Source organism: Pygoscelis adeliae, unplaced genomic scaffold (genome assembly GCF_000699105.1).
Source record: "Pygoscelis adeliae isolate BGI_AS28 unplaced genomic scaffold, ASM69910v1 Scaffold10, whole genome shotgun sequence".
Classification (NCBI taxonomy): Eukaryota; Metazoa; Chordata; class Aves; order Sphenisciformes; family Spheniscidae; genus Pygoscelis; species Pygoscelis adeliae.
Window position 1 is genome coordinate 5,981,006 of NW_008824053.1, and position 15,240 is coordinate 5,996,245.

A 15,240-nucleotide genomic window follows, 5' to 3' on the forward strand; every position below is an offset into this window, starting at 1 on the left:
TAACTACATACATTATGTTCTCCCCTCCTCTCTGCTCGCTTCAATCTCCTCAAAATTACCACTCATAGCTTAATGAATAAGCACTATAGCCTTAAACGCTGACGGGATGCAATGGAGGAAGATTACAGAGTGAACGCAAGGAATGAGTTCTATTGCGCTGCCTTATTTCTGCTGCTTTATTTTTGATTAATGGAACAATAAACACCAATGAGAACTGCTAGGGATAGCTCAAGAGATGTGGGCAGATGCTTGTCTTGTGGCTCTTCAAAGGGCATTTACTGCCTTAAATATTCTATGGTTGTAATTTTGGTTGAGGGTTGGTGGCTCTATTCCATTTGTATGGGTATCCAATTACAACTCAAATATTTGCACTTGACAGCAGTTTTAGACTACATAGTTAAATGAAAAATGAACCAAATGCAGTACATACTTTAATAACAATCAGTCTTAAGAGAATTATTTGAAGAACAACTTTTGACCCACCAGGATTATTAAACATCCCGTAGCATTTTTTGTAAGATTAGTCACAGTGTCTTTTCTGAAACTCAATTTATATTATTACATTCTGCCTCCATAAATCGCCCTACGGTATCAACTGAATATAGTATTCTTCTGTCACATATTGTTGTAGAAAGTTAAAAAGCTGTCAAGTTCCACCTCAGAAATGGATCCACTTTGCTAGAATGTAATGCAGTTCTGTTACAAGATTTGGAATTTTTTGTTATTTTACAATACAGTACATTTGCAAGAGAATCCATTTTTTTTCAGTGCTTCTTGGTGTTCTCATCTGCATCAATGAATATAGAAATGGTAAGTATTAGTATTTTGCAAAGGCACTAATTTCCAGAGATTGTCCCCTAGGACTGTCCACAAAAGAAGGAAAACCATACATATATGCATATGTGCCTAAGCGCATGCACCAGCAAAGAACCAAGTTTCTAATTTTTCAGAACCTCTCTTTATTTCACAAGCAATGACTACATTCTAGATAAAGGTCCCAAAAAACGTGATTATTTTCTTAATACATTTTGTTTCTTGGCAAGCCTTGCAGGTGATGCAATAAATGTCACTCCTTTTACTCAATATCAAGCAAGCAGATCATTCTCCTTCTTTAAGTCTTGTCTTTTGACTGAGAGGAGAGCCAGTAGCCTTGCTCCTCTTGATTATTATGTATCTCGTTACATGTTTGCCAGAATGGGGATATGAACCTAGTGCTCTATCCAGATTCAAGTGTGAATAATTACATTCTGCCTACCTAAATTCCCACTGCAATTTCATCTGGGTACAGAACATTTCTTCATTTCCTGCTCTCGGGCCTGTTTTGGCATCTATTGAAGTTAATGGAAAGTTCTCAAAGACTTCAGTGAAGGAAAATGTCCATAAACTATGTTGTAATTCTGTTGTGGTATTGAACAGCTTGAGTTGACATAAGTAGAGTTTGTTTCTTACTGTAAATTGCTTGCACTGTATATCTTTACCAGTTTGGAAAACTGTTCACAACTCGTCAACATTATGTATATATTCAAGATATAACGAATGACAATTACCATATTATATACGTATTCTGTTGGAGGCATAGTATCTGTTAAATTTACAGATATATATGGTTGATCCCGGCGTCACTGAACTTTATGAAGATCTTTGTTTTGACTTTAGTGAGGATGTCCATACCTTAAGAGCAGTAGGGCATAGTAGCCTTCTGAGACATGGAAATTCTCTGTCTTTTGTGGATGTGTGCAGAAAAAAATAGAAATAAACAAGTTGTTCAAAAATTGAATTCAAGTCTTTTGAACCCCAGATCAATACCTAAACTACAATACCCCATGGCACTTCATCAAGGAACGAACGGAGTTGCAAGTAACTGATGCTCTGTACGTTCTTAACAAACTTTGGAATTTTTGCAAAATGTATTTGTGCTTTAATAACATTTCCAGACATAAAAAGTGCAGGTTTTGAACCCTTCTCACTTGTCTCTAAGAAGTTCCTTGGAGGAGACAAAGAGAACATGTCTCAGTGAGCAACTCAAAACAAAGGCAGACCAAATCATAAAGTTAATTCAGACCTGAGCTTTCCTAATGTTTTGGGGGTACTCAGGCCATCTTTAACCAGAACTGACTTTATTTAGTATTTTAATACAGTAAGGGCCACCATCTAGTGAAACTAGATGACTCCAGGCTGGAATATATTTGATACAGTTGTTCACACCTTCTTTTCTCTTGATGATTATGTTTTATAAGTTATTCCATTCACTCTCATTCTTACGACTTTTGATCGTATTCTCATGAGCCAGGCCCAGGCCGGGGCAGGACACAGGCCATCTCTTCATTCCTCCAAAGTCTGTGTCATGTACTTTTAACCTTGGCCTGAGCTATTGGCATGGAAATTGCCAGTATCCTAAATATACAACATTCCTTTTCTTTGGCCTTAGACAAAACCAGGAGTAGGGCTGGTATAAAAGTCTGTGATGACAGCTTCATACCATTTCTCAGAAACCAGCAAAGGGATTCTGCAGTGAAGCTAGAGCAGCGGAGAGAATCTCAACAATTTAATTCTGTGATTCTTACTGTGGCAGTGGGAGGTCATTTTAATTCAAGAGCAAAAACAACAGAGTCTTGCAGTATCACATACAGCATTTCTAATAATTTAAAAATCCTCTAAATCAGAAGTGTGGTACAGGTAAGCAAGCTGGTAAAAACCCTCCTGACAAGAAAGATGGTTTTATTTTATTTAATTTTTAAATGTTTCTGCAGCTTGCTAGATTCATAACCTAGGGCAAGTTTAATTAAAGTCAATGAAGCAGTTTATGAAGAAAAAATCAGCATTAGAAAAAATGTTGATTGTTTTCTAATTGTGCTGTGGACTTTCTCTGTAATGGATTCTTGCCTTTTTAACTCTAGATAAAGCCACTGATATATGCCAATGTAGGCAGGAGGCCTGGGAGATTCCTTCATAAAATTTCCTTACTAGTTGCTTCTCTAGATATCTTAGCGCCCTTGTGACATGAGCCATTTCATTGCTTTTTGTCAACAGTTGGACAAGGTGGCTTTTATTTTCTGAAGATTGTAACAATAGAATAGCGTATCATGCAGGAAAGTTTTGCATGTATAGTTTGAAAACCTTTTGGTTTATGAATCCTTTATTCAGAGAGCAAACCTGTATGATACTATTTAAGTGTGCAGATTCAACCTGAATTGAGGAATACCAGTGAATATGGAGAATAAGAGTTGTTGTGAGTGCTGCTCTGAACCTGTAGATGGTATCAGTAGGATTTTGTTTTGACGTGGCTGGGCAACTTGCCTACAATACAAATGGCACCCCTCTTACCCTCAGTGGATACGGATCTGCCAGTTGCATGTTGCCTCCAGTCATTCCTTCCAAACATTTCCTGACTTGATACAGGCAATGGGCAGTCCGTATTCCTGCCAGCTGATCATCAGCCAGGTCTGTGATCTAACAGTGATTTGCTCTAGTAGAACCATTTGTATCTTTTGGAACGGTGGATGGAAGTGCTTTCTAGAGTTCATCCTGAGGTACCAGTGAAGCTCAGAAGGGACGATGATAGGGTACTTGACTGTCCCAAGGTGACAGTCCAGCATCCCAGGACAACATATATAGAATCATAGAATCATTTAGGTTGGAAAAGACCCTTAAGATCATCGAGTCCAACTGAAAACCTAACACTGCCAAGTCCAGCACTAAACCATATCCCAAGCACCACGTCTACGTGTCTTTTAAATACCTCCAGGGATGGTGACTCAACCACTTCCCTGGGCAGCCTGTTCCAGTGCTTGACAACCCTTTTGGTGAAGAAATTTTTCCTAATATCATACCCTCCCTTCTGTTAGATGCAGCATCTCATGCTTTGGCCTTTCTGACACATCCCAGTTCACCTCATCTAACCTACCAGAGAAAGGTATGAGAAGCGCAATTTGTGCTGTGGCTGTCTCATCCAGAAATTTACCTTGAGGTTTTATATTTTCAAATCCATCTGCAAATCAATAAGTATTCCCACTGAGCTGTTACGAAAAAGCATGCGCTGTGTTATACCAGCTATGGTCTAAAAGAAAAACCAGCTTTTATAGCCTGCTGTAAGTCCCCTTTGTTCAGGACTACACATTAAATAAAGTATGTATTATAACTTTGGATACACTTACTCCTTTGTTTTATTTTAGACGATTTATTCAGTCTTTAAAATCCTTCCATCAAGATTTTGGCCTGATGACTGTCCGGAGGCCTCCTTAAATTAGAGCAGGTACATTACGTTCTGCACTTGTGAAATTCTGAATTGTCCCATCGTTCTTCATCACTGTTTTAATGGGCATATTTCTGGTCCTGATGAAGAAAGAGTCTGCTTGGCAAGATGCAGTAAACTAAGCATGAGCTTTGAGTGGGCTTGTTGATAGAGTTCACTAGAGGAATGTAACATTTACAGAGGAACTGAAATGCTCCTAGCAGTGCATTTTTCCTGTGAGAAACTCACTAAATGCTTACAGAATTGAAGGCTACAAACGAAATCTTTTGCAACTCTCTAGAGAAGCAATGAAAGCATTTCACATTTATTTTGCAAACAATCAACTTAATCAGGTTATTTCTGTAGAAATGATAACTTGTTTGTAACTGTGTATTAAAAAACACATCGCAAGTCATTTAGGTTGCAAGATCAAGCACTCCCAATTTAGCGGATGGCCCTAGAATCCTGTCAGCTTCCCTCAGGTATGTGTTACAATAGCATCCATATTTAGAAATCATGTATTATTTTTGCCTCATTTTGCGCACAAGAGCGATGATTCGCAAGGAATAAGGAAGGTGTTGAATAGTTCTTTTTAACTTCATTGCCTAGTCTGTAGTCTTAGGCCTTATTTATTGTCCATTGTGCCAGCTAATGTAATCCAAACCCGCACTGCATTTAGAATTATTAATTTCTTTTTAGTGTTTTCAGTGGCATTCTTCATTATAGAATTATATGAATACTTCCCCGAAGAGTTTTTCTGTATGGGGGGAACCAAGAATATCATCCCCATTTTATAGCTGGGAAAGCGTAAATTAGCTGAGCAGTAGTAAGAAGTCAACAGGACTAAAACTCGTCCTGGCACTGTTTTTAAATTTATGTCCTCTCAGTGACATCGCATGTCCTTATGTTCCTGTATTATGTGTAAGGGTAAACAGGAATTTTGACTTGTCTTTCTAGCATTTATTATGTGGCTTCTCTCTATTACACCATCCTTTACTTGAGCAGTCTCTCTCTTTTTAGTCTTCGCACATTGGGAGTTCCCTTTAGGCCCCCATCGTTTTCACTGCTCATATGTAGACATTTCTGCTTTAGAGAGAATAAGATTAACATTCTGTTTAATTGTTCACAATAAAAAAGAGGCCTGGAATATTTTTATGTGAAAGATGTCTTTTTAAAGCAAAATAGATTCCACAAAATGACTACAACATGGACAGTATCAGTGCTGGCTGACTTGGTCCTAGGACTGAGTAATCCCTTTCAGGGACAATGAATGTGTATGCCATTAGCCAAGTCTGACAGAGGATGCTGGTTAACATTAATTTTGTTGCTGGTGGTTTTACAAAACAAAGTTCTGACTGCTGAGAATTAGACTAAGCAAATTGAGCTTACTTTGGACAGACCACTGTAGGGTATGAAATGGTCCTTTGCAATGAATGGGGCTTGATTTAAACAGTCATGCACCAGCATACAGAGTGCATATTCCATATCTAAGCCACTCAGTGACTTGTATTTATTATTCAGACTGGCATTCATGTATGTGAAAACTCTGTGTATTTAGATTGGAAACAATTTTAAATAATTAACATAAATATATCAACTCCAGTAACAGGCATATCATATTAAGTAACACAAGATGTAGATTTGAGAGTGCTACTAATAAGGTGGATCAGCGTGCTCCTGCAGCCTGAGCCAAGCATGCTGTTGATGGCGATTAGAAAATGGGGTTCACAACTGTGAAAATTAAACGCAGGGCCTTACCATTCGGGGTTATCTAGAGGAAGCTAAGTCCTTGAGCAACTGTAAAATTTTCAATGACGTGCCTTGCTGCAATTTTTCTCTGGCGTAATTTTGGTTGCTCGCAATGACTGTTTTTCTTTTCCAAAACAGTACAAATTTGGACACTGAATCATGCTTTGGTGTCCTGTCACCATGCATTGCTGTGATCGCACAGTGGCTAATGTTGCATGGTCTGAGCGCAACATCACTGTTCCAAAACAGATCAACTACTAAACTGATAGGCAGTATAATGAGAAACTCCTGCTTACAGCAGGTATTTCTGTTTTATCTGAGAATAATTCACAGAGTAGATAATTGGTGAATTCCCAATGGGAAAAAACTTGATTCTGTCTGAGCATAGGTTACCAAATGTACCACCATAAAATAATTGATTTTGTGATATATCAAGTAGGGACATAGTTGAGACTATTGAACTTTTCACTTAGGGCCTCAGGGTGAACTTGAACCAAGCTCCCAAAGGTGAAGAACCAGTGCTTGACATGTGCGGGGTTTTGCACTCTTAACAGCCTCTTTAACTTTCATTTTCTCCTATTAATCTACTTTCACCAAGATCTAGATGTGCACAGAGTCTCATTAAGATGGTTGAGTTGTCATTGGAGATAATCACCAAAGGAATGTGTTATAAAAGGAGAAAAAAAGTATGTCTAGAAAGTCTGAATAATTTTTTTATGCTGTTGTTTTAGTGAAGAGGCTTTGGATGCTGATAGGAAAGTTACTATAGCTATAGGGCACATTTAATTGCATTTTAGAAACTTCTTTTAATCCTGTAATAACAAAAAATTAAATCAGTGCTGACATTTTTTTGTTGCCAGAAGAAGGTAGTAAAAGGGTAAAGAAATAATTGTTAGTTCTGAGAATATAATTAGCAACTTTAATGCTTTAATCTAAAAAATGCATATTTTGAGCCTGGGTGAATGATTAAAGAAAAGATATTGAAAGCCTTTGAAATTTCTAACTGTTTGTTTTTAATTGTAAATTATGATCACTATAATTAGCTCATTTAGTACATTTATAATGTAAACAAATATGAATATACAGAAGTTCAGTGATATATTTCAAGGCAAATAAGAGCAACATTGTGACCCTGGGCTCTATTTATTAAGCCTTTCTTGTAGCGTTTGGCACTGCTTCATTCCTTCATACTGTTTTTTTTTCCCCCCCTTTTTTTCCAGAAGATAAAAGAAAGCCGTACATGATACTTGCAGGTCTCTGCTGAGGTCTTAATGCATCTGGAACTACACTGAAGAAAATACAGATAGAAATCTGGTCCTTTTCGGGCTCCATTTAACCCTCACTCTGAAGCTTGCTTACAGCTAGAGTATTTATCATGCTAAAAAATAAATACTACACGTTTTCTTAAACACTGTTAATACTGAGCAACTAGATGAACTGAAAGTGATGTTATGTTTCAGGTAGACTTACCTGTTTCCATAGCTAGCTATCTGCAGAAATGCAGTGTGTCTGATACTGGCTGTTCTCTTCCCTGGTGATGCACTTTATGTAGCATCCTGGGACTGGATTTCAGAAATCTGCTCCTTTCCCGATAGACGTGCTGCCCTACACATCACTCAGTAACATGAACAGGAGCTGCCCGGCTAAGACTCCCTGCATGCTAATGGAACCACTTAATGAGCAACAGGATTTTTTCCCCTCACCAAGTTCAAAGATTAAAATTTGGGGTTTAGTCTCACCCTTATTTTTACAAAAAAGGCATCTTTTGTTACATTTCCAGAGCTCAGTTATCATGCTGCGACACACTGCATCCAGTTCCGATAAGTCATGGAAAGTTATGATTAGTTAAGCTCCTTATGAATAGAGAAGGCTTCCCTGAAGGTTGAAACTGGCCTCTAACTTGAGATTTTAAATCATTGTTGAAGTGTTTTGACTAGGCTGCCTTTGTGTACACTAAACAGTTTAAGGTTACTTTTTAATCCAGTGGCGCCTGTTTTATGATGTACACTTGCTGTGGATTGAATGTTGTTTTGTTCATCACTGCCAGCTGTCTCCTTGGGATCCTCTAGTAACTCAGTTATTTTATCTCAGAGGAATGAATTGTCAATAACAAGCAAATAATAACTTTTCTGCTGAATTCTCAAGATTTAAAAAAAAACCTCTTCTTCTCTCATGCTTCCCCTATAATGTAAAATGTATTGTGAGGGTTAGTTGCTCTATTCTTGCACTGTGAGCCTTCAGGAGTTAAAATGTTTATAGCATGAAACAAAGGCAGAAGAGGTACATATTGCTGCAGTGTATTCACCATATTCTGTGGATATTTTTTAGCTGAAGGAAGTAAGCCCTGGTTATTACAGCTGTCACGGTGACATCTGATATTTCGGTATCAGTGATTGCCTCACCCACCACACGACCCTGATCACTACCGTGATTCTCTGTCCACTATTAAACTGTGAAAGGTCTTGGCCCTCCAGGTGCTGTTTCAAGTCTGAAATAGCAACTTGTCTGTCATACTGTCTCTGCCTAACTTAATGCTTAAGGACCCAGCAAAAATGTTTAATGTAGACAGGGTTTCATACAGCAACAAAGCAAAGAACACCTCTTATATCTGTTTTCATGGCTGATGCAGAACAAGGGCACTAAGTATGCATCGATTATTAAAAACGAGCAAACTTTGAAGTGACTTTGTGGCTTAAATCTCAACAATTATATTTTTTGCATTTAATTTTTACTTTTGGGGAACATACTTGCTTCTTGAAAGTCCCGAGAGGTATCTTGAGATTTCACACAGGAATGGGGGCGTATAATAGCATGATAATTTTCATGAGTCAAAACTGAAAAATTCCAAAATATTGTCATGCAAAATTTCAGATCCAAAGTAGATCTTTACTGAATTTTTGCTTTTCTTTCCACAGCAGGGAAAAACAAGCAAACAAGCAAAAATGGTTCATGGAAGTCTAGTTAAAAAACCTAAAGCTGTACACCAAACTCCAAAATTGTGTAGTTGAAATGAATAGAACTTCCCACGGTGCACATTTTTCCCTCCTTAGTAAGTACCTTACTTGTGGTAAGATTAATTTAAAAGTTGCTTAACCTAGGCAACATGAAAGACTTAGACAGGAGACTTTTCTATGCAAATAGATAAGGCCTATCAGGCCTACCTAATTTTTAGGAATAAGGCATTGGAAAAGATTCTGTACTTAAGATAACAGAGCTGGCCTGTACAAACTTTGACACGGTGGTTGTCAGAGGTTTCCAGCCCTGAATGCTTATCTTTCTTAGCCCTATACTGTTGTTAAACGCATGTAAAGTGGTATGTGGGGCTTGACAGCCAAGAACCAGGGTTTACATATTGAAATTCAGCTGCATCTGGATTGTACCAGAAATTAAGTAGGTGTAATGCCAGAGTAATAAAGAGGTTGGATAACCAGCTTCTGTAATTTTTTTGAGCGATTTTTGGTTCTTAAATGTAGTTTTACAGAAATAATTTTTTTGCTTTGCTGGACGTGCTTGTGAGCAACTGACCTGCAATTCCAACTCTAATGCAGAGGGAAAGGTACTTTTGTGCAGAGTGCTTCTGGTCACCTTTGCTAAGGTAGTGCTGAGTTTCTTACAGTGACCCCCGTGAACAGGATCCCTAACAAACATAGCTGCAGCATGTTATATTGGAAAATGTTTTTCTTTGAAATAGAACTATCCACGCTTTCATACCCTTTGCGGTATATTCTGAATTGCAGTTGCAAATACCATTTTTTATGGCGTGAAAGGTCCTCTCTTCATGTTTTGTCAGAAGCATCTCTCCTCTTGTAACAATGTTCATATATAATGTATATATGCATACATAGTGTATATTATATATATTAAAAAATACAAATGTGTGACTTCATATCTCATGTTAAGATAAGAAAAGGCCATCCTTTAAAAATAAAACCTTACAAAATTTTATATAGTTGTAAACTAAAGTTATGAAGTTATATATGTGAAGTTAAAAGGTTTTATAAATGCAGTTCTGCTTATCTTAGTGGAAAACCAGATCAGAAATTGTCAGCGGAGTACTTTTAGAAGAGTTCTGTCATGACTCTCAAGATGGAAAGCAAGATAGACAAGGATTTAGAGCTAATGTGAAGAGGCAAAGAGAGAAGGGAGGGTATGTGTTTCTGAGCGAAAACCTTAAAAACAAATGTAAAAAGTGGGAAAATTAGGGTGTGTCCACTCTGAGCACATGGTTGACATTAACTTGTAACAGGTAGGGCTTTGCTGTGTGTTAAATGAAAAACTATAGCTCTATTGAATAAGGGACACAGACCAAGCCAACTGGATTGGAAAAAGACTTGTTGTCCTTCGGTGGAATATCCATAATGGCTCAATGTTCTCCAAGCATCCATGATCCATTTGGTGTCTGGATCTGCACTGCTTTTTAGACACAATATTTACTGTAATCAGAGATGTCACACAACCACAACTTTTTGGGGCTAGAAGTGGGATTACGTGGTTCTAGCAATCCTCCCAAATCCTAAAATTTAAAGAGGGAAAACCTCTGTTTTATTTTTGTTTTCTTTTAAAACAAAAATAGTTGCTAAAATTTGTCAGTCATTTGTCTGTGGACAAACACTGGCTTTGATGCTGCCATTGGCAGTTTAGGGATGAAAGGCTTTGAGTGTCGTGCTCTCTGGAGTATAACTCTGTGCTTGTTCATTTTCTCTTATGAGACTTGGATGTGCTGTTGCAAAGCCTTGGTCTTCGCTGTGCTCATATGTTTTCCACAGTGATTATGACTAGGGTCCTTAAATGATACTGTAATTACCATTATTCATAGTAATGGCTTATTAGTAATAATTACTAATAATCTTGATAATCCCCTAAGGAAAAATACTGTAGGTGGAAAGCCACCGATGGAGGCATTATAACAAAGAGAGACTCGTTCCTTGTGCCCATCTTGTAATAAAATAATTCCCAGCTTTTTTGAAGGGTGATAAAGAGATTTCTGGAGAGACTTCTCTCATACCGACCCTCTCTGCCCACCTGAAAGGCCCCAAAAATTAAGAGTGGAAGAATGAACAGGCCTCTGCCCTGATTCCTGTGAATAATTGAAGCAGCAAATATAACTTATTTCCATCCGGCCTTCTGTCTCTCCTTCGCTTTTTCTTCATCTTAATTTTCATGGCCTTTTGTGTTTTCATAAGCCTGTAGAGTGTGTAATAGACAAAAAGTATAGACTTCATAGCTTGGTAGACAACATGTTACCAGAAATTTTTCAGAAAACCTCTTTCTCACAGGATGTGTTGCCAAATGTGTATTGTTTTTATATTCTTAAGTTCACTTCTAAAAAATGTGCACAAACCTCTGGCTGTGTTTATCTATGGCTTTAAAAGAACAACAATCAAAACGAACAGCATTCCATGATCATTTAGTCGTCGGACCCAATAACAGAATCCTTATTCACTTATACAAGTGCATCTCTGTCCAGTGGTTTGTCCCATATGCAGAATGTGCCTGCAGCTCTTGGCACCATGGAGGGTGGAGAAAGAAATATTTCTCATTGGCTGGGAAGGCTCCGTGCAAATGAAGTAATGTAATCCTGAACGGTGTGCTCAGATTTTTTCAATAAATGTTTTTCGTCACTACAGAGCTTTATATAACAGCAGTAAAGGCAAGAAAGGAAATTAGAAACACAGCTGAGACTGCATCTCATACTTCATAATGGCCTAAAATTCTTACTGTTTATTAAAACTAACACCCCTTGTCAGGGTGTTGATCAAAAATTCTCTGCAGTCTCTTTTCTTTAATCTTTTCATTTTACAAACCACAGATATTTGTTGCCATTTCTTTATTTAGTTTCATGTCTGAAACATTGAAACTCAAAACTGCTTTCCAATAATGTTGCATGATAAGGAGTAATCCTGAATTCATCGAGCCAGCAAACTCATCACTAAACAAATTTGTCCACTCCCAAAGAAAGGGCAACTCTGGTGTAACACAAACAGAAATGGTCAAAGGTGGCACCAGAAAGGATGCTTTCAAAAACCTGTCATGTCTGTGGGCCTCACTCATGCTTCTACTGCTGTCCAGTCGGAGTATGGGCATAACCTATTCTAATATACACATTTACATTTTGTTTCAGCAGCTCCCTGGCTCCTGCACATGCAAACATTTGAATTTCCTGTTGGCTCAGAGGTGAGATTTATAACATTTATTAAAGTTGCTTTTCACTGTGAGTTTACTGGGCAGAAAGCCTAAGAGGGCCTTTTTTTTAAGGGGGTTTAATTGCTTGAATTTACCAGAGGGTGAACATTATGCTTTCTTTGCAGCACCACTATCCACTAAGATTGCCAGGTGTTGAATTTCCCTAGAGGTTCCCTATTTATTGAAGGAATTCATGAAATATCCATCTATCCAGAGCTGGGGCTCCTAGCATCCCTTTCCCATTCATCGTCTTGATTTTGTTTCCTTCGTGGCTGCTTTTGAATTTCTTGATTGATCCTGTTCATTTCTGTCCATTCCTCTCCATAAGTGTCCTCCCTCCTCTCTGCTTGACCACCTCGGCCATTAAAAATGGGCCAGACTTGCCTCAGAATTGAATGCACCTGAAAGCCTTTTGCTGTGATGTGGCTGCTGGTGCAGAGACACAGTCCAATGTTGGAAGTATACCGGTGCTTTTTAGCAGGGTGGAAAGAAAGATGAACAGAGGGCAGGAAAGACAGAATAAGTGGAGGGAAGGGTGAAGAGCAAAGAGGTATTTTGCAATGTTTAAAATAAAAACCTATAAATAGCCCTTTAAACTCCATGAATGGACTTCTCAACAGATGGCAGCCCTACTGTCAAGTGAGCCCAAGGCAGGCAGACCATAATTGTTAGCAAGTGTATTGTTAAGGGAATTTACTAATTTACTGATGCAGCAGCCGCTTCAGTTGAAGAATAAATTGGAATATTTTGGTGCATTTCCTTTAAAAAGTCATCCACTTTTAAGTCTATGTATTAAAATGACAAAGTCTTAAATGGGGGTCTCCTTCGCTAAACAAAAGATATGCAAATTACATTTCAAGATTTACATTATGATAAAAACCGAAACACAAAAGAGACATTATCTTGCAAAAATGTAAAAGTACATTGCTTCATGAGTCTATAATGATATAATGTGATGTTGATGTAGTTAAAGATGTCAGAAGGGAGACAATGACCTTAAAAGTTTAAGGCAGACACATTAATATTGATTGATTTTTAAGAGATTGAACAGCAAGAATATATCTATATATAGCCTGGATATTGGATTGTTTGAAAATTTGAGATGAGATACAGAACATTTCGGTCTTGTAATGCTTTAGACCTAATAGCAAGAACATGCTTTAAATGCAGCCATTTGTACTACAAGAAACTGGATGATGATTTGCCTTGAATTTAGCAGACTGTAAACCTATTTCTCGTAAAAATCAGTGGTGTTTGACAAAGCTGGATGATCATTTCTGGCTTAACCACAAATGCAGGTCTGTCATATGAGATGTCACAGAACTCCTAATGTAGGGGGTTTTGTGTTTTGTTTTTTTTTTTACTGTGTTCTATACATATATAGATCTGTATGTAGTCTTATAACTATTTTGTACACACACACACACATGCACACATTCCTATAACGTATTGAGCACTGTAAAACCTCAGCACCTTCTGGCCTTGAACCAAATAATGTGACTGTACAGCTATCATGTAATTTTTTCTCCCTACTTTTCCCCAAGCTGGGAGGTGGTGGTCAGTAACACTTCTTGTTTAAGTACGTTTAGGCTCATCTTATATCCGTGTTTATGCCAGCAAAGTCATAAAGAAACGTGCGTCGCACTGAGGTGGAAGGTGCTAAATATTGTGGTATTTTTTTATTCCCTCGGGGTAGTTCATTTTGTCATCTCAGGTTGATGAAAGTTTCATCTCCTTCACAAATGAGCCTTACTCTTAATGTATAGACTTCCACTCAGAGAAATGGAGATGTTGGGCAGGCCTTTTAGACTTTTTGGGACCAGGCCACAGATGCCTCAGATACAGGGACTAAGAATTTAACTTGCAAAACTCTGCTGGCAGCAGAGAACAAGTCTGACCTGTATGAGATGGATCATCTTGCTGAGGAGAGATCCTGCAGCATTGTACAAGCTGGAGATTTTCATTCAGAATCAGACCTCATGAAACATGAGGCAGATAAACATAAGGTGTAGACCACGTTTATAAAAAGTTTTTTTTCAATATCACTTTCCAACGAATCATTAGTCTTTTACCTTCTTCTCCCCACATATGAAGTGATAGAAAATCAATATCTGAAGGAAAGAGGACAGCTGGGAACCTGGAGTTCAGTGTAGACATTTTACATAATAGAGAATTCTTGTTTTCAAGAAGCAAAGACAAGAAAAATTATTACGTGGCCACTTTGCCTCCAGATTCAATTTTTTAAATGTGTAACCAGAAATAACAAAAGATGGATACTTTTTGGGAGAACTATCAAACAGCAAGGTGTCTGGGTGTCATAGCTGCATGCTGTAAACCTCTGCTTAGTTTCACCAATGGTAAAACCTGCTTTGACCCTGCAGTATAGGAAAATAGCCCTAACAGCCTGTTTAGTAAACCAGAGAAAGCACAGTGTCTCCAAAGGGCCTGGCCTGAGTGAGCATCCAGAATCCCAGAAAGTCTAGAAATTTGAAGGCAGTCAGACTTGATTTAATTCTTTTTTACTACAAATCTCATTTCAGAGAATGATTAACAGGAGAAGAGACATAAATGGCAAAGTCTTGATCAAGGGAGCTGCTGTCAGGGTACCATCTAGATAAATTAGGAAAAGAATGCTCAGGTTTCTGTGAAAGAAGACTAATGACATTAAGTCAAGATGAAATAGGAAGGAGCAGCATTGCAGGCTGAAAATCATAAAAGACCAGCCTGACCTGACAAGAAACCCTGAGAAATTTCCTGAACTGAAAAATAACTGGAAATGCTAAGGAATGACTTTCTGTAAGTGCCAGGTCTTGAACTTAGTCAGGACTGAAGATGACCCAGGCACCAAATTTGCTTTTCGGGACCTGTCAAGACCAGTGAAGGAATGTTCTGGAAGCATCTGAAACAGCAGCTGTTAGTAGCAGCTCTACGCACTGCGGGTGTTCTGCATCTCAGGTGCACACTCTACTCAATGGGAATCAGTCCCTTCACTTAAATCTGAAACAGTCCCATCTGGAGGCAGGCAGACAGTGGATAAAAGGAGAGTGTGAAACCTACAGCCAGTAAATGTTTATGTA